The sequence below is a fragment of the Ixodes scapularis genome, unplaced genomic scaffold (genome assembly GCF_016920785.2).
Source record: "Ixodes scapularis isolate PalLabHiFi unplaced genomic scaffold, ASM1692078v2 PGA_scaffold13__105_contigs__length_92229423, whole genome shotgun sequence".
Classification (NCBI taxonomy): domain Eukaryota; kingdom Metazoa; phylum Arthropoda; class Arachnida; order Ixodida; family Ixodidae; genus Ixodes; species Ixodes scapularis.
The window spans coordinates 50,797,157-50,824,854 of NW_024609839.1; the positions used below are offsets into that span (position 1 = coordinate 50,797,157).

General features: G+C 45.5%; 1 pseudogene; it reads left to right on the forward strand.

Moving 5' to 3' along the window:
• LOC115321235 overlaps positions 1–21,064 on the forward strand; it is a 42,840-nt pseudogene extending 21,776 nt beyond the window's left edge.
• Positions 21,065–27,698: the final 6,634 nt, after the last annotated feature.

Genomic DNA, 27,698 nt, shown 5'->3' on the forward strand with positions numbered 1-27,698 from the left:
AGCACAATGAACTGGCGTTTTTATTTGACTTGGTCGCTAGTGAGCTCTGTTAACTTCTTCGATCATTCTATGGTACCATGAGCACGCTGCATACGCCAACAACATAAATTACGACTCTTTGAGATGTGTGTAAACAGAAGCGGCTTCACAAAACTTTTAAAAATATTGGCATTACCACAGTCTGTACAGCTGACAGAATATTAAAATATAAAATCAATGAAAGGGCAGATGTATAAATCAGTGTGGTTCTGCCCGCACGCGCGTCAAATTTCAATAAACTTCGTTTGGATTTTCGATTAACTGTTGCCACGGAGGCTTGCCAGCGTCGCTTTCCATATTCTCTTTACTGTTAGTAGCGAGTTTTAGTAGATCGTTCCCATGACTCCGATAACGATACCTGATACTCCGCCACCGCCTCCCTTGCGCATGCATAGTATCGTTATCGGGGGTATCGGAACGATCTACTAAAACTCTCTAGTACCTCTTTTGGAATCCTCAATCTTCTCATTGCACCCACCCTCCTTGAAATTGTAATGCGTGTTCAAGTTTCAAACTGCATCACTATGCATACTTTTTTTTCAGCGGTGTAATAGTAACTTGTTATTAGAGAGTTGTAAAATAAAGTGATGTGTGATGCAGCCCGTGTCTCAGAGCAAACATACCTTGCTCAGGCTGGATAAATTCTTCCAAAAATGTTGACTTTCTTTGAAACATAAATTATCTTTCTCTTCGTTGTTTTTCCTATCTTGTCTCGGAGCAGGAAAGGGTGCCTGTCTCGATGGCTTCGTTTGCCACTCGAACCCGCTATTTGCCGCCTCAGCGAGCATTGTTTCGTTTGGTTCCCTAATCCGATTCGGATGTGACGATACCGGATACAGTCTGGCAGACAAGCTGCCCGACCTCTTGGAGCTCGGGAAAACTGCTGGTAAATTGGAGGTACACGCCTGAGAAGCGCAACCCGAAAAGCTTGCACCCGTCAGCCTTTGACCACGCGAATGCCCCTGCCGAAGGTATGGGAAAACCTTTTTTCAGGGAAAATAACCACCCGAATTGGTCATTACAAGCAATAACACACGACTAGCACAATGATCCATTTGCTCCACACGACGACATCTTAACGACATACAGCGACAGAAGAGAAATGAAGTACCGAATCTGCGCTAGCACTTTTGAAACCACGTCACCATGTGACCATGTAGCTACGTCAACAGGCTCGGGGTGGCACGCAGGCATAAGGAAAATTGTTTCATGTGCTATGCAAGAGATGGGGCCGCTTCGCTTCATCTTCAACCTTCATCCTTCAACTGTTTTTCCTTCTTTCTATACCTCACTGCGGTGTTGAAATGACAACGGGTTGAAATGAGAAAGGGCCGAAACGCGAAAGGTTAAAACACGAAGGGCGTTTTGCGAATGGGTTCAGACGAGAAGGGTTCAAATGAGAATGGGTTCAAATGAGACGGGTATAAATAAGAAAGGGTCGAAACGCGAAAGGTTAAAACGAGAAGGGCATTTTGCGAATGGGTTCAAACGAGAAGGGTTCAAATAAAAATGGGTTGTTTCGAGATACACCCGTTAGTACACGCTCAGATGCACTCCAAAAGGAGAGACAAAAGGTGGCAGTTGTGCCATACATGCCCAGAACAGCGCACAACCTAAAAAAGATAGCAAAACTTCTAAACACAAAAGTTCTTTTATCTGCACCTGAAAAGCTCGCCAAGATGTGCAAATTGACAGACCCGTTTCACAAAGCACCGGCAGGCAGCTTAAAGAAGCACAGGAGTCCCTTCGTCGCTTGCGCGAAAGGTGTAGTGTATCAGACTCCACTGTTATGTGGAAAGAAATATGTTGGCCAGCCAGGCAGGTGTTTTAATGACAGACTAAGAGAGCACAATCAGAGATTTCGGAATGGCCATCTTTCGTGTCATCGTCATGACGGGTGTATCTCGAAACAACCCATTCTTATTTGAACCCTTCTCGTTTGAACCCATTCGCAAAACGCCCTTCTCATTTTAACCTTTCGCGTTTCGACCCTTTCTTATTTATACCCGTCTCATTTGAACCCATTCTCATTTGAACCCTTCTCGTCTGAACCCATTCGCAAAACACCCTTCGCGTTTTAACCTTTCGCGTTTCGACCCTTTCTCATTTGAACCCGTTGTCATTTGAACACTGTAGTGAGGTATAGAAAGAAGGAAAAACAGTTGAGGATGAAGGTTGAAGATGAAGCGAAGCGGCACCATCTCTTGCATAGCACATGAAACAATTTTCCTCATGGCTGCGTGCCACCCCGAGTCTGTTGACGTAGCTACGTGGTCACATGGTAACGTGGTTTCAAAAGTGCTAGCGCAGATTCGGTACTTCATTTCTCTTCTGTCGCTGTATGTCGTTAAGATGTCGTCGTGTGGAGCGGATGGATCATTGTGCTGGTCGTGTGTTATTGCTTGTAATGGCCAATTCGGATGGTCATTTTCCCTGAAAAAGTTTTCCTATATCTTCGGCAAGGGCGTTCGCGTGGTCAAAGGCTGGCGGGTGCAAGCTTTTCGGGTTGCGCTTCTCAGGCGTGTACCGGCAATTTACCAGCAGAAGTTTTCCCGAGCTCCAAGAGGTCGGGCAGCTTGTCTGCCAGACTGTATCCGGTATCGTCACATCCGAATCGGATTAGGGAACCAAACGAAACAATGCTCGCTGAGGCGGCAGATAGCGGGTTCGAGCGGTAAACGGAGCCATCGAGACAGGCACCCTTGTGTGCTCTGAGACAAGATAGGAAAAACAACGAAGAGAAAGATAATTTATGTTTCAAAGAAGGTCAACATATTTGGAAGAATTTATCCAGCCTGAGCAAGGTATGTTTGCTCTGAGACACGGACTGCATCATACATCACTTTATTGTACAACTCTGTAATAACAAGGTATTACACCGCTGAAAAAAAAAGTATGCATAGTAATGCAGTTTAAAACTTGAACACGCATTACAATTTCACGGAGGGTGGGTGCAATGAGAAGTCTGAGTATTCCAAAAAAGGTACTAGAGAGTTTTAGTAGATCGTTCCGATAGCCCCGATAACGACACTATGCATGCGCAAGGGAGGCGGTGGCGGAGTATCAGGTATTGTTATCGGAATCATGGGAACGATCTACAAAAACTCTCTACTAACAGTAAACAGAATATGGAAAGCGACGCTGGCAAGCCTCCGTGGCAACAGTTAATCGAAAATCCAAACGAAGTTTATTGAAATTTGACGCGCGTGCGGGCAGACCCACACTGATTTATACATCTGCCCTTTCATTGATTTTATATTTTAATATTCTGTCAGCTGTACGGACTGTGGTAATGTCAATATTTTTAAAAGTTTCGTGAAGCCGCTTCTGTTTACACACATCTCAAAAGTCGTAATTTATGTTGTTGGCGTATGCAGCGTGCTCATGGTACCATAGAATGATCGAAGAAGAAGTTAACAGAGCTCACTCGCGACCCAGTCAAATAAAAACGCCAGTTCATTGTGTTTTGCATTCGGGTGGAGAGGGTCACGTGATGCGCCGCTGGCGTGTTTTTGGTCGCCGGTGCCACAGGCAAGGGCTCGAAGGCAATTAATTACCCGAATTCGCCATAAATACCGCAGAAAGATTGCGAGATCATGATGTTGGATTAATTTGGGTTCGAAATGAGAGAGGTTAAAATGAGAAAAGTCTTTCTGACAATGGTCAAAACCAGAAAGTATGTTTTGAGAAAATTTAAAATGAGAAAGGTTAAAATGAGAAAAGTCGTTTTGAGAAGGGTCAAAACCTGAAAGTTTGTTTTCAGAACGGTTTAAATGAGAAAGGGAGAAACGCGAAAGTTGTTTTGCGCTGGGTTGAAATGAGAAGGTAAAAACGAGAAGGTAGAAATGCGAACGGGTTCAAATGAGAACCACCCGTCATGACTGCGGGCGCAAACATTTATATGCCACATGTACTGTTCTCGCCAAACATAAAGACAAGACAGAGAAATAATTGAGGCTGACATCATCAAAAGTTCTGGCATCAGCGTGGCCTCAATTGACTTGGCAGAAAAAGAGATAGCGTACAATGCAATCAGTGACGGGGCGTCGGATTGGTTGAGGGTTTTGCAGTTGCGCAGTGCGAATGCACGATGTTCTCTGATTAAACAGTTGAAAGTTAGCGTTTTGTGTTGTCTATTCTTCCACTGTCCATGTCCTAAAGTGCAATCATGTTTTCGAATTCACAATACCAATTTGCCAAACAATCAGCACTTAATCATTTACTGTGGAAGTGCATTTTCCAAGTTTTATGTGGGAATTCTTTTTGTTTATTTTAATCTGCATGGTAATCATTTACTTTTTTTTTTCCTGATTTGTTTCATGATCTTAGGAGTGGCATGCTCAAGCAAAGAAGAAATCATTCACTCTTCTTACACAGTTGCTGCATGGGTAAAACACTTTATACTTTTCTTGGTTGGTCTTGTTTTGTGAACAGTCGTGTGTAGCTCTCTGTAAAAAGGCAAATTTAAAGGGATGCTGCACAAGTTTCTTTCGGTTTCCTAAAACTGTTGTATTTTTGCTTGATTAAAGAATTTTTAAGATTAATAGCGTTTATTTTTAAGCATTCCTTCCTACTTTTGAGGCGGTGTCGTCAGTACGGTTCATTCATTTTGTGATTAATTTGTGGGACAAAACATTACTATCTGTATAGATTAGGCCTTGGACAGTGTTGTCTGAGGCACCTTTGCTAAATGCATCCACTAAAAAGATTCCTAAAAATCACTTTAGCTTTTCCCCAAGATTGTGGGGAGGTCTGTGTGAAAGGTAGATTTTTCCAGCACGACTGGCTGTAGAATGAAGAATTTTGATGAAAACGTTTAGACCTGCAGTTGTTATTTTGCTTAGTGTCATCTTCAGTGAGATGCTTATACAGCTCTTCTGAAGCTGTCCAGGGTTTTCCTCTTTCTATGGTCACTGGCAGGGTGAGGACGGCAGAGGGGAGTTTCGATCGTCCCTTCTCCAACCCGAGCTTCATTCCTTTGATAACGCTTCGGTGTCTCTTGCAGCTCTAGCACGCACGTGCTGGAGGCCAGGCACTCGAAAGACACGCCCTGCCACTTTCATTCTGTTGGGGATTGTAGTACCCCCTTTCAACCGTGCCAATTTATTTACGAGTTTCACGTGCGGTTCTAGAGGTGTGCTCAGGCAGGTGTTGGCAGTACAGTCCTCCTTTCTGTTTAGTTTTACCTTTCTAGTTTTGAATGGAGAACCCTTTTTGTCTAGCCTAGAGTAGTGTACAGAGGCAACCTGATGCCAAGGTTCATGGTAGTATCAAACTGCTGCATCTCCAGGTTGTCAGATGCCCTCGAGTCGGCAAGCACTCAGCAAGGAAAGAACCTGGAAAGACTTCATGCCAGGCAGCGACACTTGAACTCCAAGAAGGTTCGGCTCTTCTGCTCCAACCAGGAACAGAAATATTTGGTCAGTATTGCCTCTCCAGAATAATTGACCCTGTGTATTGAGGTAACCTCCCACTCGTTCCTTCCTTTACTTTTTTTTTTAAATTTTTTACATGTCCACGCATTGTGTAGCTCACTGCTGAAGGTCATGCCAGGGGCATTGCCCTCCCCATCAACTCTGCCATACTTGAGCGAGACCTCGGTGCCTATGCCGAGAGTCTAGTCACGGACTTTGCCAAGGAACTGGATAGTGTTCTTGAGGAAGGGGACAAGAAGACATACACCAGATCACTCAAGGTTTGCTCCTGCTTTGGTGCTGCTGTTCTCATATGAATGCTCAATCGTGCTTCGATGCAAAACAAGACATCTGCTGGAGGGTCTTTACAGTGATGGCTCGTAGCACACCTTCGAGTTAATAACGTAGACCCGCATGTACGACCTGCGGGGGCAAGAAACTGGGTGGAAATGGTGCAGCATAATAACAAAGCCTGTCCAGATAGCAGTGGTTCCTACCTTCCCATGCCTTCCTTATATTGTTGGGGTGAGAACGACAGGGCATCTCTTTGGAACACCCAACGTCCAGCACTCGCTTGTTACCTTTTGCCATGCATTGGCTGCACGCACACGCTCTAGGTTCTTGAGACGCCGCTGTCAAATGTAGGGTGCTCGCGCTGGAGACGGGACAACCGCGGTTCTCGCCCTGCCGTTCTCACCCTTTCGGTGACCATAGCTTCTGCTGTGCCGTTTTTGAGCAAGTCGATAAAGTGGATCCTAAATGTAGGAAATTGTAGCGCTAACCTGTTGCAAGGAACACTTAAGTTGCTAGTTCCAGAAAGGTTAATGTCTAACATGTAAAGGTGTGTTACATACACTGGTATTTGTGGCAAGTTTTTATTTTCTTTTACATAGTGTAAAAGAAGTTGTTTATGCACCAGTAATGCCTGTGTTTGCTTTGTTGGCTCCATTGTTGCCCGATTTTACTTTTATGCTGCACTGGCATGAGTAACAACTGCTTCATATACCCCAACAATGGTTAACCGGACAAAATGTTAAAAAAAAACTCCCTACACCATGTACTGATGCCCCTTTCCGTTGTAACATTTTTTGTGTTATGATCTGTAATTTGTGTGGGCTTCTGCTCTAGTGCTGTTTTATATTCATTTTTTTTTTCATCCCAATTTCCCTTCTGACTTTTTTGGGGTGAATCACAGCAATCACTTGCGCATTTGATCGATGCCACCCAACTCCAGAATGAGCTTTTCTTGGAAGCTGTCTTTGAGAAAGCTGTGGCTGCAGCGTCTGGTGAGAGAATGCCACTTATTTTTTTAATGAGTGAGATGTGACTGAAATGCTCCACGTTTGAATAAAAATGGATTGTGTATTCTCCTTTCATATCTTAGATACCTGCTCATCTAAAGCTGTCGTATCAGAAGCTCTAACTGATCAGCAACTGACGAGAGCAGCATAAGAAGGGATGGACGCTGCTTTTCAGGTACATGCTTGTTTTTGTTATAGATGCCATGTTTGTGTCACAACTCGAGTTTAGGCCATGCTAACAAAGAGGCACAGCTTCAGTTTAGTCTTGGGAAGGTTAGTGTCTTATTTTGAGAGCCCTTACCATTTTCTTGGTGTTCTATCTCATTTAATGTCTTTCGACAATTGTGCCGATTTGAGTTGTACCATGACTTTATAGGTTTTCAATTCAGAATGCAAGAGGTTCTCAAGCGAAAAGAAGTATGGTCTTCATGAAGCACTGCTGAAGGTGAGTTTTTATGAGCGGTACATTTTGCAGCAGAGCCGAGTGCTTGAACACAAACCTGCTGTTACCATTGGTTTATGGCTTTGTGGCAACAGCTACCAAGCTGGAATGCATTTTGAGCAATCTGGGAAAGTTCAGTGAGGAGGAAGGGGAGGTGGGGGGGGGGGGACTTGCACTGTGCATCCAGAATAAGGCTCGCGAAAATGCTAGAAATCCAGTCATTTTTCCTTGCCTTCATTTGATGTATATAGTAGTATGCATTTTAATGCAGTCTTTTTTTGCATGTGCCTATGTGTTTGTGGTTTTCAGCTTTGTACATCCCAAGCTCTGTAGCTAATATATAATTTCTGGTCAAACAAACATCATTGGACCGAGTTTTTTGCCTTCTTGTTGCCTTGTCTTTCTTTAATGGAGGCACGGCAACTGGTGGACGCTGTTCAGGCATCTTTTATTTTATGGATATTTAGCCAAAACAATCGGCTGGGCAATCTCTCTAGGCTGGGCATTTGCTTGGGATTTTTTTGGTATGGTGCTTTGGAGTATGTATTCCAAGACCTAACTGTTCTTTTCTTCTTTGCACTCAGGATGTTATAAACCGTCGAATGGAAGACCTTAGAAAAGAGAATGATCAATTCATCTCAAAACTCATGGCTGATACTGTAAGTCTTGTTTTTTGTATAGCGTTTGACTTTCTGTCTATGCATGTCCAGAATTTTCCTGCATATCTTTAAGAGAAATGGGGCATTGAATTCATTACTTAGTTCAGTCGTGCATCACAAGTCCACTCTACAATGTGCCTGTTGTCATTTCTTTCAGACAAGGAAACTCGTGGAAAGGTTTGCTGAGAGAACTGGACCGCAGCATCTGTCCTTACCAGTGAATGATGCTGACCTTGATCTAAGGTACCTCCACCAGTACATTGCTTGTGGTAGTTCAAGGGAAACTCCTCCCACCTCTTTCCACTTCAGCAGAGCGAATGCTGGAGAGGAGGTCATCTCCTCCCCAGCGTTTGCTCCGCTCCGACTATTCGCAACTCCAGCGCACCGCTCGCCCTCTCGCGGACGGAGATCAGGAAAGTGGACGGAGATCGGGGGAGCGGGGACAGCAGTGGCGGCAGCGGCGCGGAAACGGTGGCAGGGGCTGTTGGCCTTGGCGCATGAAGCCGTTTAAAGGCCGACGACCAGACCCGAGATTCTGCAAATAAGAAGATCCTCCTAACCGTGGGGAAGGAGGAAACAGGCCAGGGTGGACAGGGTAGAAGGGGGGAGAGGAGGAAGCAGGGGAAAAGTGGAAAGTGCGATTTGGTTGTCGGTCTTTAAACGAAAAAAAGTGAGCGTGTTAAAATAGGGATTCTTGTGCTCTGCCTTGCAACAGCGTTGCACGAAGGACAGGGATGTATAATTTCTAGGGGTGTGCGAATATTCGAAATTTTGTATACAAATCGAATGTTTTCCTTATTCGAAACATATTCGATTCGGAAATTGCATATTCGGAAGTTCCCGAATATTCCGCAATATTCGGGAAAAACAGCGAATATTTGCACACACTGTGAATTTTTGAGTAACGAATAATCTGCCTGCCATGCATTACCCTATGATAATGTTTATTCACTGAGAAAGGCGTATCATGCATGCGTTTTCGGTCTGCTTTGTTTCTATCTGTCCGATGGCAGCAAGACAGGATTAGTTTCGTTTCTTTCTTCGCCAAGCCCTTTGTTGTGGGGCATTTTTATAGCAGTATGTGATGTAATTGCGCATTTTATAAATTGATACAGTACAATGAGCCTCGAGAGTGAAATATAAATATAAAATAAATCTCGAGAGTGTTATGTAAAAAAAATGTTTGGAAATTAAGAAAAAAAAGCTAGGTGCGAGCAAAACATTGCATCGCCATTGACAACAACTCCTGCCACTTCCGCGCTGTCAAAACTATGGATGTCAGGAACCTGCCCAGGTTCGAGCCGACCAAGTTAGACTTTTTCGAACTTTCAACGTGATGTTTGACAAAGGTTCGAGTGAAGTTCAACTTTTGTGCGCATGCACAAACATAAATAAAAAAAAAGCTAGTTGACTCTACCTGGCGGAGGGAAAGTGCAATATTTGTTCGGTTTATTGGCATCACTGATTCACATTAATAACTAATGAAAGCGTTAAAAGTGCATATTTTCACCTTTATATTGTGTAAACATTAACCATTTTATGAAATATAAAATAGAGTACTTTTTAAGTTATTTGTTTCCCAAAATTTGAAATATTTGTGTAGCACCTGGGCAACACTGTCCGTAAGTCAAACTCCTTCGAACTTTAGTGAAATTTCACAGGTTTCCCGAGTGAAAGGGTCATTCTACTGGTGGAAATGTTGTCACGGCGCGTAGGGAGCGCTTACTTTCTCAATACGTTGAGCAGTTAATTTTCCTACATGATAATTTGTAATGAGTGCATTACTAGAGGTATCTTTAGCCTGCCGCAGTCAAGTAAAATGCAGTTGCGTTGATTTATTTTAAAAGGCAAAAAAAACCTACTGTTTGCCATAAGTAGGAGAAAACTCATCGCCGAACAGTATGTCGAGCTATACACATCGTGAATGGGTTTGCGTTTTAAGGTTATTACAAGGAACATGCACATTTACTCTGAGCACTTTCAAAAGACAGAATACCCGTACTTGCTTTTAGGTAATTACAAAGAAAATGAAGAAATGCTCGAAGCATTTTAAGCGCGTCTGTGTTAGACAGCCGTTCGGAATGAGAGCTTAGAACGGTCACTTTTGGTGAGAGGGGCCGCAACGTTGCAAATATCAGGCACAAAAAATGTATGGTATATTAAAATATTTATTTTTGACAGAGTCATAAATATAACCCCTAAACACGCCGATTATGTTAAAAGGCAGGCATAGCGTTACTGCAGGTTACCGGCACGGCAACGCTCCTGGCGCACGCTGAAAATTGTGCTTCAAAGACGCTTCCGGTTGTAATGCTACACCGTACGGTAGCCCGCGGTAACAAACTTTTGTATCAATAACCATAGAGCAGTTTGATTACATGTTGCAATACGCTAAAACGAAGACGGTGAGCAGCGAGTTGCGAGCCTGTGACACAAAGACAGCAATACTGTGAACGCTGTTCTTCCGAAGCTCGATGGTCACCGTGCATGCGCGGGTCACTTTTTGGAGCACTAATGGCCAGGCAAAGTGCAAACATAATATCTTCATCACCCTCGAAAATATTCTGCCACAAACAGGGACGTGGCCTAAAATGCGCTCACCCACCATAGTGCTTCACAAGTTGAGGTTTCTGCAACTTCTAAATATCAGCATGCTCATTTTCCTAGCGTACATCAGCATCTCCGTCACCTGTAATATGATCCCTCCCTAACCGCTTCACATTTGCAGACAAATCATTTTTAGCGCACGGGAAATCCTGGGTAGTCTATCCCCATCTCTTTCGCCACCTTTGAACTACCGCTTTGGAGTTGCGAATAATCTTCTAGGTCTAGTAGAGGGATAAAATGCATGTCATTGTGGAGTGTTGTGTAGTCTTAAAACAATATTTTTTTGTCTCGGGTGATAATATCAATAGTGTATCGATGGTGTCATGCAGGCACAAAGTTATCATGTATTTCGGGTAAAGAGTTCTTTGTAGTATCAGAAATGATCGGCAGTTATGGATTGTCTTGACTCTGACTTGGTCAAAGTCAAGACAAAAAATGACTTGCTTTTCAGCAGTCATTTTTTGTCAACACTGATAGCTGCTTTGCGCACATGTTTTAGTACACAAAATCTGTAGCAAGCATTTTTCCTCAACTAAGATCTTTATATTATCTAATAAAACCTCCATTTCTTTTTCTATTTTACCATTCTGGCGAATTGTTTCAGTAACTTCACCAATCATCAATCGAATGCAAAACGTATCTATCAAATTTTGTGTAATCAGTTCGAACAATGAAAGTATAGAGTTCTTCATACATTTTAATATGGAAAGAAAATGAGTCTGTTTGAGTTTTTCAATATTGATGCTCGTATTCCCGTCTCAAAAAGGGATGTGAATCAACCGGTGTTGTGGAACAAGTAGTATGAGCTAACATTTTGCATGTCATGGAACAGAACCATTTAATGTTTGACGTGGCTCCCATCTCATTACTTTATTAATATTCACAGAGTAATACCAGGCTGAGCAATTTTGCATCTGGCATGTGGCACAGGTCATGCCCTTGTGACACAGTGCTCAGGGCTTTTGGGAGAAGCTTGGAGAGTCCGTATCCATGAAGTCAGTTTCCTCATCTAAAGCGAGATCATTGGCAACGCCTCACAAATGTGGACTGTTCTATGTCATCTTGTTTGGGTAATGCTGCCGACTGCATTGCTTTGAACATAATTTAAGTTTGTTTTCTGCAAAGTTCTATGTAGCCAGACGAATGCTACAACGAATTAGCCCTGCCATGTCAACACGTGACAGAAAGAGTGCTCAGGGCAGAATCTCTCTGCAGCCAAGCTGTGGGAGGAGAAAGGGAAGTTGGGCTAGTTGGTATGGGTGCATGGTAGAAACAGCAGAAACCAACTCTTTCCTTAACATATGAAAAAAGGCTGTTATGAGGTGGCCCCAGTAGAAAAAATTGTTTAGCTGCAAATTTGGCTACTAAGTGTACTGAAGCATACCAAGATGTAGCTAAAGGAATTTTCTTTTCAAAAATGTAAATGTCAAACAAGATATTGATTATATATAGGGCTGCAGGTTTTCGGATAAATCCGAAAAACACCCGCTGGTAAAATTTTTGTCAATTCGGATTTATCCGATAAACTCCAGATTGTTATGTGCCCATGCCACCCCCCCCCCCCCCCCACCCCCACACACACACAGACACACATATACACACAGAGAAAAAAAAAAATTAACGTACGTATATATATTTCTTTTTTTACAATTTGAGTAGCGCAGGATCAATGGTCCTGGGAAAATGACACCATAATTATCTTTCAAGCCTCGGACTGTTGTCAAAAGGGGGTCTTACGGCTTGTCTCGTCAAGGTTGGTTCAGGGAAACAGGTCATCGTACCATTCAAGTCGGGACAAAAGCCACTCTTTTGGTTTCCAGTTCGGGCCATGGGATTTGGGATTTAGAGAAAGGAGAGGGTATGTTTCTGGGGGTAACAGTGAAAGCTATGGACCGTAAAGGTTGTATAAAATAGGGAAGAGGGGCAGTTGAAACTTCTCTGTTACATCCTTAACCACTCCACCTCGCGCGGCCGCGGGATAGATTGATGGGATGATTACGAGCTTCCTTGTGGCTACCTCCGTCAGTTTATTGAGTTTAAGGTATCGACGTTTATCGAAGCCACACTTGTGTGCGACTTTTGTCGTGGGACAAATTAGTATTGCCAATGACGGCAATGCCAAATTCAACTGAATTTGGCGTTGGCGTCAAAAATACGGGAGGCGCACGTCACAAATGGTTTGGAAGACCCAGCAAGGTGGCCAGCGATTACTTGCAACTTGTTGTTTGCGACATGAAAAATGGTTCTTGGCATAGCTGCGCGAAGGTGAGTACGCGAGACGCAGTTGACCGCTCGCATTGCACTCTCATATTTGTAAACAATAATACATGTTACTTTTTGAGAAGAAAGCTTTATTTCTTTCTCAAGTTACAGCATTTTGTGCGTGAAATAAAACGTTTTGCTGTACCTTTGTGGCACTACAAGTGTGAGATGCTTAGGTTTTGGGGTCACAATGGGGAAACACTTTTAACACTTCCTTGCGTAGCATGAGCCGACGCAAGCTCTAAATTTAGAGCTAGTGTGCACTAAAATTGCCTATGTTATTCTAAAACTCCCTATTTATGGTTCTAGGTCGAGTCTATTTAAAAAATCTTTTCAAGATGTGTTTTAATTTTCATTCATGCAAGTTTACATTTTGCATGTTTATGCTTTGCTTAGGCTCCTACAAGAGGCCCGTACCTCGCACGCAGAGTTCAGACGCTCCCTGGGTGCCTTCCAGACTTCGCCCGAGTACAAAAAGTCTTCACAAGAGCTGCTGGTATGTGTATGCAGCAGTTGAACCTGTGCAACTGAAAGAAGTCTAAAATCAAATTTGTAAGATCTGAGAAAATATGCACAGGACATTTATACATAAATTTTTTATTTATTTATTTATATACCTTAAGGACCCCCGTAGGGGGTATTACATAAGGGGTGGCATGCAATAAACATCAACAAAAGGGTACAATGTCACAAAAGCAAATTATGCATATAAAATAAAACAAAATCGTCAAGACAATTAGTATGCAAACAAAAACAAAAAACAAACAAGAAAACTAAAAATACCTAGAACGCGATTGCACGTATTAATTCTTTAAATTCTAATGAGTCATGAGTAGTTACAATGTTCTGGGAGAGCCCGTTCCAATCGGAGGCTGTACGTGAAAAAAATGAGTTCTGAAATGTGGTGGTTCTTGCTTTTGGACGCTGTACATCAAGATTGTGACCCGTGCGACGGTTGAGGCGTACAGAAAGAACGATGTATGATAATCGGAGGCACGGGCTGTAAAAAAATTTTTGAAAAAGAGATAAACTAGCTAAACGGCGGCGTTCAGAGAGGAGGGGGAGATTGGCACGGGTTCGAAGAGATGTGACGCTAGTAAAAGAAGAATAATCTGAGTAAATAAAACGTAATGCTCGACGCTGAACTGATTCAATGTTATTGATGAGGTAGGCTTGGTGCGGATCCCAGATAGCAGATGCGTATTCCAGTTTAGGGCGGATAAGGGATGAGTAGGCAAGTTGTTTTATGTGAGGAGGGGCCAGTTTCAAATTGCGCCTTAAAAAACCTAGAGAGCGATTAGCAGAAGATATGGTGTGACTGATATGAGTAGCCCAAGAAAGATCAGATGTAAGATGAACTCTGAGATACTTGTAAGAATTAGTTTTTTCCAAAGGAACGCTGTTAAGGGAGTAGGAAAAGATAGAGGATTTAGAGCGATGTGTAAACGACACAAGCTTGCACTTATTGACGTTGAGACACATCTGCCATGTGTTGCACCATGCTTGGATGCGGTTGAGGTCATCTTGGATGAGTACGTGATCTGATGGGTTAGTCACTTGGCGATAGATGACACAGTCGTCAGCGAAAAGACGAACATGCGATGTTATTGATATAGGCATGTCATTAATGTAAATTAAAAATAGAAGGGGTCCGAGGACCGATCCTTGAGGAACACCGGAAATGACTGGAGCAAAAAAAGATGATGACTGGTTAGCGGTAACAAGTTGCTGTCTGTTAGTTAAAAAGTTAATGATCCAGTTCAGAATCGAGGAATCTAAGTTGAGTTTAGAAAGCTTGTATATGAGTCGTCTATGAGGAACCTTATCAAACGCTTTGGCAAAGTCCAGGAAGATAGCGTCAGTCTGAATGTTTGAATCAAGGTTAACATGTATGTCATGAGTAAACGATGCAAGTTGAGTTTCACATGAAAAATCTTTTCGAAAGCCGTGCTGGGATGGGTTGATGAAACAGTTGTCTGACAGAAATTGAATGATGTTAGTGTAGATGATATGCTCCATTAGTTTGCATGATACGCTTGTTAGGGAGATGGGTCGATAGTTAAATAGGGAGTATTTGTCACCATTTTTGAAAATCGGGACAATCTTTGCCACTTTCCAGTCATCAGGCAGAAGACTACTAGAAAGAGATTGCGAAAATATTTTAGCTAATATCACGCTCACCAAGTCTTTCGTGTTTTTTAGAATTTTTGCATTTACGTTATCCATGCCTGCTGATGAAGAGATTGACCAGAAAAGCGCCCATCCCCCAGTTTCTTGCAATTGTTTCTAAATTTTGAGTGGGCACTTGCCTGGTATTTTACGGTATGTTGAAGCAAGACACTACTGCCTCTGTTGTGCAACCATCTTGTGCATGAATTACGTGGTGCTTTATTCAAGCCTCACAAATTAAAAAAAAAAGCCATGAAAGCTACAATAATGTGGTTCGTGCAGGTGAGTTGTACGGCCAGGGGGGCATATTCAGTGGTGTCACTAGGGTCGGCGGTACCTGGGGTGCCCGCCGCGACACCCTCCCCCCCTCTCGTGGCCGACCGCAACACCCCCCTCTTTCACTGCCCAACTGCACCCCCGTGAGCGCTGCACCCCCGTGAGCGCTGCACCCAAGGAGGTGTGTGACACCACAGGACATATCTAGCGGCTAATTGTCACGATAAGTCAGACAATTAACTAAAATTTGTTGTAATCGGTGAAAATAAATATATTGTTCCAGATGTACTCCATTCACCCTTAAGCCGAGAGTAGAAGCTGTGCCTTCAGCGCAAGCTCGCTGGCTTTTGCTGTGCTTTGGTTGCGCGTGCCTACACGTTCACACTTGTGTTAGCAAGGGCAGGAAGCTTGTGCTATAGGCAGAGCCCCTGGTCTCGCCTTAAAGGGACACTGACGGGGTATTTATGCCCGCCAATGTTTTTATTTCTACATGACATTTGAGAGCCCAACTACCCAGAACACAATTTGTGGCTTGAAATTCATTTTCTTTTCTGCCCAAAAACCGCCGATCAAGAATTTGCCGGTTTAAGTCACGCTCACTCTTTTTTCCGTGGTCACGTGCCGTTTTCTATGATTTAGACACAATTACCAAAAATAATTAGTCTTGGTCATCGAAGGCACATATTCAATATTAAAATTGAAAGAAAAATATGATGACAATTTTTTGTGGCTTCTAAAAAACTGCACATACATTGAAAAAAAAAAAAAAAAAAAAAAGGTTGCAATAGTTATGTGACATTTGGTGACTTTCTCCTCTATATTTCTTCCTGTACAAGTTCAATTTCGAACAGTTGCATTTTTTTACTTTATTAAAATTTAATGTGACGTTGGAGCAAAATGTTGACTGGGTAGTCTTCTGACACCATAATAAATGGCCTGGCAAAAAAAAAGAAAAAACAATTTTGGGGGGTGTTAGTGTCCCTTTATGGGTAGACGGAATATAGAAATTTGCTGAGCATCATTAAAAACCACTAAACAATTAAATGAGAAAGATTTGGAGCATGTGGGGCATGGTGGGGCACTGAAGTCACCACTCGTGCAATAGGTACACGGTTCGCAGAGCAAAAATGTGGATAATACTGATGTGTTCTTGTCATTTGTGCTTTTGCACTGCCAGCCTTGAGCCGGTTGCACGAATTGTAACGTTAGTGCACAACCATGCACTCCAAATCTTTCTAAAATTTACCCAGTTAGTGGTTTTCGACGGTACTCAGCAAGTTGTATGTTTAAATGTTTGTTACCTCTAATTGAAAGATTGAGGAAGAAATTGTAGTTAGTTGTCCAACCTATTGCGACATTTTCGTTTATGTCCCCTTGGTTGTATAACTCGCCTGCAGAGACCATAATATTAGCGTAGCTTCTACGACCTTTAACGCATAGAGCTAGAAGCTTGTGCCGCAGAAAATCCGGTGTTGGTGTCGGTGGGGCCATAAAATCCCATAATGCTGTGTGCACTGCCACGTGTGACGTCACACGTGGCTGTGATGTCATGACCCTGTCAACCCGCTAAATTTGGCGCGAAAATTTGCAGCTAAATTTAGAGGAAAATTTCCCACCAAATTTAGCGGAAAAATTTCCCATCGAACCTAGCGGAAAGATTTCTCGCCAAATTTAGCCGAAAATTTTCCTGCCATATTTAGCCGAAGAGAGAGAGAGAGAAGGCTTGCGAAAGAGGAAATACTAATGTGTATGTCATAGCCAGAGGCCAGAAGTTCATCATTAGGTGGGGAGGAGGAGTTAACAGCTAATGGAAGGAAATGTTAAGAGAGACCTGACAAATTTAGCTGAAATTTTCCGCTAAATCTAGTGGGTTGATAGGGTCATGACATCACAACCACGTGTCACGTTGTGCGTCAAGGGACACGACATCACACATGATGTCATGTGACGTGACATGACATGTAACGCTACCGAACACGCTTGCACGGCTTGGGAACAAGTGCGGGTTGATATGAAAAGTCTTTGCAAACAGGGCCCGATAACGCTATTGCGTTCCATTCTTAAAGGCGAAGCTTACGCGTCCCCCAAATTTTTTGTAAAGTCTGTAAAGGCTATAAAAAATACCCTTTATAGCTAGCAGAGCCGCTTGAATAACAGACAAGGCTTAATCCCGTGAAAGGCACAACTGCTCACCAGCCGTGCCAAGTGCAGCACGCAGGTGCAGTTCATGGAGGATTAAAAACTTTAGGTGCATATCCAAATTGCTTCCAAATTGTCAGGATGCAGGAAATGAAAGTAGATGCTTCAAAGCTTCCTTCTGACAATTAATTTAGTGACCGTCGACACTGCTCGAGTACTTTTGAGCAGAACTTTCTTAATAAATAAATTAATTGTGCTAAACTTTTCATGGCTAATTATTTTTATTCAAAGATTTCTAAGACCTCTCCGAGTAAGCTCCTGGGAAATTACCACTACATCATGTTCTTTTTATGAAATTTAAAATGTCAAATTTTAAAACCTCCAATAATGCAAGTGGCTGGCGGAAGTGGCCGGCCAGAGTCATCTACGTAATAAAAGTATGTTATTAGTATATGCCATGCAGTCTTTTGCATAACTATGAAATCAGATTTTTGCTTATATAGTCATGTCTTGTTAATATGGGCCCCATTAATATTGGCCCTGTAATATGGATACCCCTCTATATAGATCAAATTTACGGGGATGAACTGCATAAATACATGCATTTTTGTCTCATTATTATAGACGACTGATATTATGGACAATTTTCTTGGGAGTAAAGAGGTGTACATATTAACGAAATGTAACCGACTTTGCAGAATATAGACCATTTTACTGAGTGCTCTCAGGGTGGCACCATTTTGTTACATCCAGGCATTTGAACAAATTGAGTGGCGTAAAAGAGGGAGAGTGCACCCAACCAATCCTGGTAGCGGACGACAAACCGGCCGCTTTCCATGTTTGGGCAGTACCCGTGGGTTGTACAAACATTTAACACTTACTCACTGCTGCCATTGTGAAGTGGTTCGCATCTCTAGAGCACTTACGCCTACTCGAGGAGCAATCTGTTGTGCTCTATTGTCTTATTTAAGTAAACAATAGGCTAGCATACTTTCGTTTGGTTACTTCAATAGTAATCGCTTTCACCATCAGTACAACCCTCAACTGCTGTATCTCTCGCATCAGCAGACAATAGAATCCTGATTATACAGTTCTGAGTTTAAAAGAGTCTTGCTTGGTTTTTGTGAAAAGCCACGCAAACATACAATTTTTCCTACTCTGGGCTCAGAAACATTAAAACCCAGATTTGTTTTCCTTCCATGTTCCCAGCCATATGTAAAATAATTTTGTTAGCCAAGAAAGCACCTTCGCGTCAAGGGTAGCTGTTTTTACTTTTTTATGAATTGCAATACACAACCTTGCACAAACATTGCTGTGTACTGTGTATTGAAGTCAATTGTGCACTCATTAGCCATTTCCTGAGTGCCGCCTATGCGTAAACATCACATAAAGTTGGGTATTTTGGTTACATAGAGACCACTACAAACATCTGCGATAATGTAAGCCCAATAAGGTCTTCATATCCAAGGCTAACAGGCAATTTGTGTAAACCCGTACCAAAAAAAAAGAAAAAAAATGTGCTGCTATTTATATTAAAAAACCTGTTTTGCTTTTTTTTTTTCATCTATACTTGTTTTCATCTCAAGAAACAAGCAAGTTTTGCACATTGTTCATACGCGGCACGAATTAGTTCTTACAAGATTCGGCTGTTGGAGGAAAAAGCTATGCTTTTGGCATTTGGATCATATATGTCTTGATAAGATAACATAGTATATCTAATCTAATATTCACCCGCATATATCTTGATTATCAACATAAAGGGGGAAATTAGTACTGCTCCACGAGTATCCCGTCTTTTTTTACTACGGTTTTTGAGGTGAAAATGGGTATAGACTTATCACACATAGTTGCTAAAGACCCTAATCAGTGCGAACAATCTTGCATAAAGCTACTGCAACTGCATGAATTTTTTGCGAGAGATGACAAACCAATCACACTGTTTACAGGGTTACATTTACTTTTCTTTTTTTATTTGCGCAACAGGTGACATCAGGATTGTGCCCAATCGGTCACTTTATTGGATATAGTAACATTTTACATTAACTTGCACATCTAAATCCGCACATTTGCGCCTAATATTGCAGAAATGACGTGATTTTCAACAGCGTTTGCACACCAACTGGATGTTTGGTACCGCCCAGTCTATGAAGCAGACAATGCGCCGGATAAGAGGAAAGAAGCCTGTTTTCTTCTCTGTTCTTTTTAGTGAAATGGTCTATAATGTTGCCCAAGAAAAATCATTTGGTGTCTGTGCTAAATATTTGTTGCGGGCCAATTTCAGGAAAAACTGAGGTCCGTGGAGAAGCAACGCAGAACCGAGAATGTGGCCGCATTCACACGTGTCGTCGGAGAGCCCCTGAGACGGGCCAAGCAGATAATCCTGCTCTCTGCCGACAAGTTCGGAACCGAGTTTACTCTACGTTCTTTTGTGAGCGTTCTTGCTCTTCTCTCACTTACTCCTCACTTTCTCATTCGACTCTGCACTGTCACAGTACCATGGGCCCTTTGTTTTCGGGTAAAACCTGATATTTTTCTGTATTTACACCCCGATCTTTTATTGAATTTGGAACAAAAATTTTATGATTTTAGTGTTTTTGGCGATGTAGAAATGTGGAGATCATTAATGGAACTTGTTGAAAGCACGCATGACAGAAGCGCCATCCCAGACTACCGAATGCCACGCTGACCTTGCTAAGCTTTGCCAATGAAAGCTTTGATACTGAGAAACCATTCTCTCGGTTAGGATACGTCTGAAGACTCTATAGCTTTATCGGGACAAATTCTGCTCATACAGACACTTATGTTTGTCAAAAAAAATTTGCTGAAAATCGAATTGACCAAATGGGCTCTTGTGCCATGTTTTAATCCGATTATTTGCACATTAATGACTTGTTTGTGTAAATCAAACCTTCCATGACCTAAAACCAATCAATACTTTTTGTAAATTATAGTTGTTGATCTTTATATATAATGCAGAGAGTTCCGTAATAGTTTCTAGAGAATCCCTATGCTTCCCCACTTACGAGCATAAAAAATACCACCAGATTTTTACCCCCCTTTCCCCCCATTCTTGGAAAATATAACACTTGACAATGAAGGGCCCTACTTACATCTAGGACAATGGTTCTCAAAACCTTTTTTTTATGTTGATGAACACTCATCTCAATTTATATTCATAGCCAAGGCTTCCAGTCTCAGCATTGATGCAGTAAGGCAGTTGAGAAGCCCACATACCTTGCAAACAATAATCCACATAGTACCACGGATTGTTTGGCTCATAGCTATACATCAGTGGAGGGCTCAGATCTGCTGAAATAGTGCTGAAACTGCAGAAATGTGCACCTAGGGGCAGGAACAGCTTAAGGAACCTATTGGGATACTTTGGGGAACCCAATAGTAATTCCTCCAACAGCCACCAGGATTTTTCAGCCCTGCAGAATTGCAGTTATCAAATCTGTAGCAAGACTCGCCGATACACTGTCAGATGGGCGTGGTGTTGGCTCGATGAATGCGCAATAAGTGCAATAACCGTTGTCCGACTTTTCAGATCATGGACATGTGCCTTCTTCAGCTCGGGGACGGAAAGTCAAAGTTCTGGCAGCAGGACCTCAAGAGGAATATTGTGAACAACTTCATGAACACTGACCCCGAATTAAGGCAAAGGATAGACAGCATCAAGGGATTTTGGTCGAGTGTGGTTGGCTTCTTTCTCTGGATTCTTTGGCTGATTGGATTCTGATACTTTGCGAAATTTAAGTGCGACATATTTTATTCCTTAACATTTATGGAAGTCCCGTATGTTCAATGAAGACCTGTCTTATAGCAAGCTACTTTAGGGTTATAGTAAATGATGAACATGTTATTGATAGATGGCGGATTCTGATACTTCAAAAACTTTTAGTGCGACATATTTCCTTTTCTTAACATTTGTGGAAGTACCTTCAATGAAGATTTGTCTTATAGTAAGCTATTTTTTGGGTGACACTGTCTATAGTATATGATGCACAATGCTATCGATAGATGGCTACAATAAAGTGCAGATGTGATATCTTGATATCTCTGAGGATATGGTTTATCTGGATGTGGAAGGTCACAGTAATGCGAAAATGATGTATAATATCCAAACTCCTTGTTTCTGGTTGTTTTTGCTCTGCAGAATATAGTTTCTTTTGATCTATGCAATTTTTCTTATGTTTATGGTGGCTGGAGTTGCACCAATCAACTCTCTCATTGTGCTGATGAAATAAATGCTACATATTTGATTATCTTGTAAAAAGGCTCGAAATACACCTAAGCACTTACGAGTTTTGAATGCAAAAGCATGAATTCCGTTCTTCATGCCGCAGCTGCTTCTGATTTTCTCGGCACCGAGGCTGCTTCTGACCCTTTCGGCGCTGTGTGCCCGCGCCGGAGCAGGAACGGCTGAGGTGCCAAGAGGATCAGTGGGCGCCTCGACCGTTTCTGCTCCGGCGCGGGCACGCAGCGCCATAGGGTTACTCTAATTGAAACTGACGCACGACAGCTTCATAGCACTGCCGTTTTGCATGGCTTTTGCGTGGTTTCAAAGCTGAAATACCTCAAATTGCGGCTTTGGCAATTTATCTGCCGTTTGGCGTCGTCAAACATCGGCCCGCTCCACAAAACAGTTAATGCTTTTGCATTAAAAAAAATGAATCCAGAAAGCTACGAGGCTGCTGATATTGGCCTCAACTACTACAGTTGCGATACTCCATTCACCCTGAAGCTGACAATACGGTCGAAGCTGTTCGCTCATTACACCAGTCTCATCTTTCGCCACATGATCACGCCCACTCCCATACCCATGCGCAGGGAGCAAGGTTGGGTGATGATTGGTTCGGTGGGCATGTAGCTAGCTCTCACCCTGCCATCAGCTCAGGGGTGTGCGAAGCATAGTGTGTAGGCACATTGTTTTTGTTTATCCACTGTCCCCTGTGCTCACACAGCAGGTAAGGACCAGGCATCCACAACGCTTAAACAGAATGCAGGGAACCATAGGACTGCAAGCTTATAGTCCACGAAAACTGCCTCAATTGATGAGCTTTACTTACGGAACCAGTGCCTCCCAAGGCAATGACCTCGTGCCTGTAACTTTCATGTGCTGCAAGCTAAGCTACGACAGAGTGTGGCGTCGCTGCACCAAAGTGCATATGGAGGTCGAACCTTGCAGCATCTACTATTCAGAAAATTTTCGATGCTAAGTTCTTGAGCGTTGGAGGCTACTTCCATGGTGCAAGCTCCTACATAGGGTAAGACCCTCCAAGGATATCGTCACACACACATACTTTCTTGTGCGCTACTAACTAATGGGGAATTCCCTCGGTGGATTCGGAGCGGTCCAAAAGCGCTACATGCTCGAGTGTTTTGAGCAGTCACAAACGTGCACGCAAACGGCCCTTCCAGCGTTTTGTGTCGTCGGCGCTGAAGGAAACGCAGGCGATTCTGGCGTGTGGTGACAATAGCGGATATGCAATTTCTACGCTTAACTGCGCCACAACGCTTACCTTGCTGTGTCTGCGTTGGCGGTGCTTCACGCGTGGCAGCTGTGCAAGACGGGGAAGCGACATTTGCAGAGCAATCGCTCCGCAGCCGCTGCGCGGATTGCGTGAACCTCACACGCAGCCCGCGCTGCCTTCACAAATCGTAGCGTAAGTTACACTGCGTGTCGTATGACAAATGTTGCGTAAGTTGGTACCACGTGTGTAAAGGTCGCAAGTGGCGCCCCCTCACTCTGTCGCTCCTCCGTTGCGAGGCTATATAATCGGCGGCTCGAATAAAGCACTTCACTTGCCGACTGGAATCCGACGCGTCTGCGTGTCACTCAACTCCGCGACATGGTGTCAGAAGCGGTCACGACGGCAGCGACGTAACGCTCGCTCGCCCGCCCGCTCGCTCGCCTCGCCTCGCCTCGCCTCGGCTCGCTCGCTCGCTCGACACGGCCGGCATGGCTACGCCAGCTACGCAGCAGGAGACAAGGCTTAGCGGACAACCGCTCGACAGTCCCCACACGTCCCTCCCGTCGCCGCCTCCGTTCGACTTCGCGAACCCCAGCACTTGGGAACAATGGATTACAGTCTTCGAAGACTTCCGCTTCGCTTCGGGACTACACCACGCCGCCGACGAGGTTCAGGTGCGGACTCTTCTCTACCTCATGGGCTCCCACGAGGCTCGGCGCGTACTTGAGACATTCGGCCTGTCTTCGGAAGCGCTACTGTCCTTCGACGCCGTCAAAGAAGCCTTCACACGCCACTTCGTGCATCCTACCAACGAGGTATACGCAAGCGTCGTGTTTCATCGTCGCATCCAAGAACCCGGCGAAAGCGTGGACGCATTTTTCACGGGGCTCCGGTCGCTCGTCATGAAATGTGGTTATGCGTCGACCGCAGTTGAAGACCGACTCGTAAGGGAACGCTTCGTCGTGGGGCTTCGCGACAAGGCGCTCGTCGACAAACTATGCCGAAGTCCCAAGCTATCGCTGGACGAAGCCCGCCTCCAGGCTCGTGTCCACGAGGACGCCGGACGTGCACGTGACACGCTCTTCGCAGAGTCTGTTCCCGGCCACGTGGTCGCCGAGACACGCAAGCACGACTCCGAGGGTCGACAACGCTCCGGGAAAAACCTACAGCGCAAGAACACTCGCACTGGCAAGCACGCGGCCCGCGACAAGCACGACGGCGACAGCCCCTGCCGTTACTGCGGCCGCACCGCTCACCCCCGTGCGAACTGCCCGGCACGGGACGCCATATGCAGCCGCTGCAAGCGGAAAGGTCATTACGCAGCCGTTTGCGAACAGCGGGACCGACTTGGCTCTCTTCAGCTGCACGCGGTGACGCCGCGCCCCTTAGCCAAGTTCACGCAAGTCTCCGTCGACGGTCACTCCGTGAACTTCAAGATCGACACCGGCGCCGAAGTCACAGCCGTACCCGAGACTTTTCCAGGCCTCCCTCCACAACTTCAACCGGTAGAAGGCCAGCTCACGGGACCAGGAAACCACGTGTTGACCGTTTTGGGCACTTTCGACGCCACTCTCACGTGGAAGGGAACGACCACGGTCCAGCGTATCTACGTGCTGCCAGCATCGACCACGCCATTACTTGGGTTCCCCGCAATCCAGGCCCTGGGCGTCGTCCGGTTCGCAGATGCTGTCACAAGCTCTGAAGGGCCACAGCAGCGCACGCCTCTTTCCCGAGACATCTTCGACGGGTTGGGCGAACTGCGAGAGGAGTACGTCATCCGTCTCCAACCCGGGACACGACCCTTTTCGTTGAGCACGCCGAGAAGGGTTCCCCTTCCACTCCATGACGCTGTCCGGCGCGAACTTGCGAAGCTTGAAGCCGACGGGGTCATTCGCCGCGTTGACGGCCCCACAGAGTGGTGCTCCGGCATCGTCGTCGTTCCGAAGCAGTCTGGCGACTACCGAATTTGCGTCGACCTGACCCGCCTCAACCAGGTCGTCCTACGAGAGCGACACATCCTCCCCTCCGTCGAGCACACCCTGGGACAACTTGGACAAGCCCAGGTCTTCTCCAAACTCGACGCAACGGCGAGCTTTCATCAGGTGAAGCTTGCAGAAAGCTGCCAAGAACTGACTACGTTCATCACCCCTTTCGGGCGGTTCTGCTTCCGACGCCTCCCCTTCGGCATCTGCTCGGCGCCGGAATACTTCCAGCGACAGATGAGCCGTGTCCTGGAAGGCCTCGAGGGTGTGGTAAACATGATCGACGACATATTGGTCTTCGGCAGCACTCAGGCTGAGCACGACCGTCGCCTGAACAACGTCTTGCAGCGTCTCCAGGCAGCCGGGGTCAAGCTCAACCGCTCCAAGTGCGTCTTTTCGGCGCGTGAAGTCAAGTTCCTGGGCGTCATGGTCAGCGACAGAGGCATCAGTCCTGATCCGGAGAAGATCAAAGCGCTCGCAGATCTCGAGGCTCCCTCAGACGTCAGTGGAGTGCGACGACTGCTGGGGATGGCCAATCACCTGGGACGTTTTCTTCCCCACTTGTCGGACACGACAGCACCCCTCCGGGCTCTTCTTCAGAAGTCCAGTACATGGGTTTGGGGTCCTGCACAGCAGCAAGCGTTCCAGAAACTGAAAGGGCTGCTCAGCTCAACCGCCTGCATGGCCCGGTACGACCCTACCTACCCCACGACTGTGTCCGCCGACGCCAGCTCCTACGGCCTCGGAGCAGTTCTCCTGCAGCAGCAACCTTCCGGAGAGCATCGTGCAGTGGCATTTGCAAGTCGTTCACTAACTCCGACGGAGTCCAGATACAGCCAAACCGAAAAGGAGGCACTCGCCGTGGCATGGGCAGTTGAACGATTCGAACAGTTCGTGCGGGGTATCCAGTTCGACGTCCAGACTGATCACAGGCCTCTCGTCATACTTCTGGGCAACGCCGAGTTAGACCTCGTCCCTCCAAGAATTCAACGGCTGCGGATGAGGCTCCTTCGCTTCCAGTTCCGGGTGCTCTACGTCCCTGGGAAGCTTATCGCCACCGCCGATACCCTCTCCCGGGCTCCAGCTACTACGCAGGTTGCCAGTCTGGAAGTCGACTCCCTCGATGTAGAGCGCTTCGTAAACAACATCGTGAAGGGGTGGCAAGACCTTACTGCTCCGGGTCTTGAGCAACTGCGCAAACACCAGGAGGAAGACGGAACCTGCATGGATCTGGCTCGTCTCTGCGAACGTGGGTGGCCGCGGCGAGCGTCGCAAGTTCCTGCCCATCTACGTTGCTTCTGGAGCACGAGGAGCAACATCACAGTCTGTGAGGGGCTGCTGCTCTACAACAACCGGATCCTGGTTCCTGCGGTGCTCCGACGTGACATGCTGACCAGACTGCACGAGGGCCACCAGGGGATTGGCCGTTGCAAGGCACGGGCGCGCGAGTCCGTGTGGTGGCCGACACTGAACTCTGAACTGGAACAGCTGGTGGCCGGCTGTGAGACCTGCGCTCAGACTCGGGTACAGCGCCACGAGCCACTCATGGGTTCCCAGACTCCGAGCAGGCCCTGGTTTCGGGTGGGGGCTGATTTGTTTGAAGTAGGTGGACGTCACTACCTCCTCACGGTAGATTACTATTCGCGCTACCCGGAGGTGATTACCCTATCATCGACATCTTCCTCGGCTGTTATTGCAGCAATGAAGAGCATTTTTGCCCGCTTTGGCATTCCCACAGTGGTCGTCTCCGACAATGGGCCACAGTTCTCCTCAAGGGACTTCGCCTCCTTCGCTGCTTGTTACGGCTTCCATCACGTAACCAGCAGCCCCCGGTACCCGCAGGCCAACGGAGAGGCTGAACGCATGGTGCGGACAGTGAAGGACCTGCTGGCCAAGACGAAGGATCCCTACCTGGCCCTGCTCGTCTATCGCGACACCCCGGGAGTAAGTGGATGGAGCCCAGCGCAACTCTTGATGGGGAGAAGACTGCAGACCACGGTGCCGAAGCTTGAGGAGGCCCTGATCCCTCGAACGCCTCCAAGGACTCTCTTCCACCAGCGAGACTCGTGTGCACGACGCCGACAGGCACAGGACTACAACAGGCGCCACGCCGCTCGTCCACTTCGTCCGCTGTCTCCGGGCGAAGATGTTTGGCTTGCAGATGTACCTGGAGCTGCGCGTGTCTTGGGGCCAGCAAGACGACCTCGCTCGTACGTTGTGCAGACGCCCACAGGCATACTTGAGCGGAACCGTCGTCATCTGGTTCCATTTACACCATCTCAGCCTGCAGTAGAGTCTGCTAGTTCGCCGGTCTCCGACACTCCAGCTGCATCGACTCTACCTCCAGTGCCTCATGATGCTTCGCCGCCTCCGCAACCCCTACAACGCTCCACTGGGTCTCCGCGGTCTCTGGCGGAATCCCCAGTGCTGGGCACAGCGTCGGTGCCCACGCCGCAGTCACCAGTGTGCCCTCAGCAACCGGGCAGAGTTTCTCGCTTCGGGCGACGCATCAAGACGCCCGAGAGACTTAATTTATAAAGACAACAAGTTTGTGTCTTTTTCCCTGAAGGGGAGATGTAGAGGTCGCAAGTGGCGCCCCCTCACTCTGTCGCTCCTCCGTTGCGAGGCTATATAATCGGCGGCTCGAATAAAGCACTTCACTTGCCGACTGGAATCCGACGCGTCTGCGTGTCACTCAACTCCGCGACAACGTGTGTCAAAAACCAATCGAAAATCGCACTAAAAACCTTAACTTATAAAAAAACTTTTACACATATATATATATATATATATATATATATATATTTTTTTTTAATAACACATGGGTATTTGCGGTACAGAACTCGAACTCGCGTGTATGCTTTTAACGAAACCTTATTTGCGATTTGCGTTCCTTGAACACGCTCTTTCGTGGAAAATCGCGTAAAACAATTT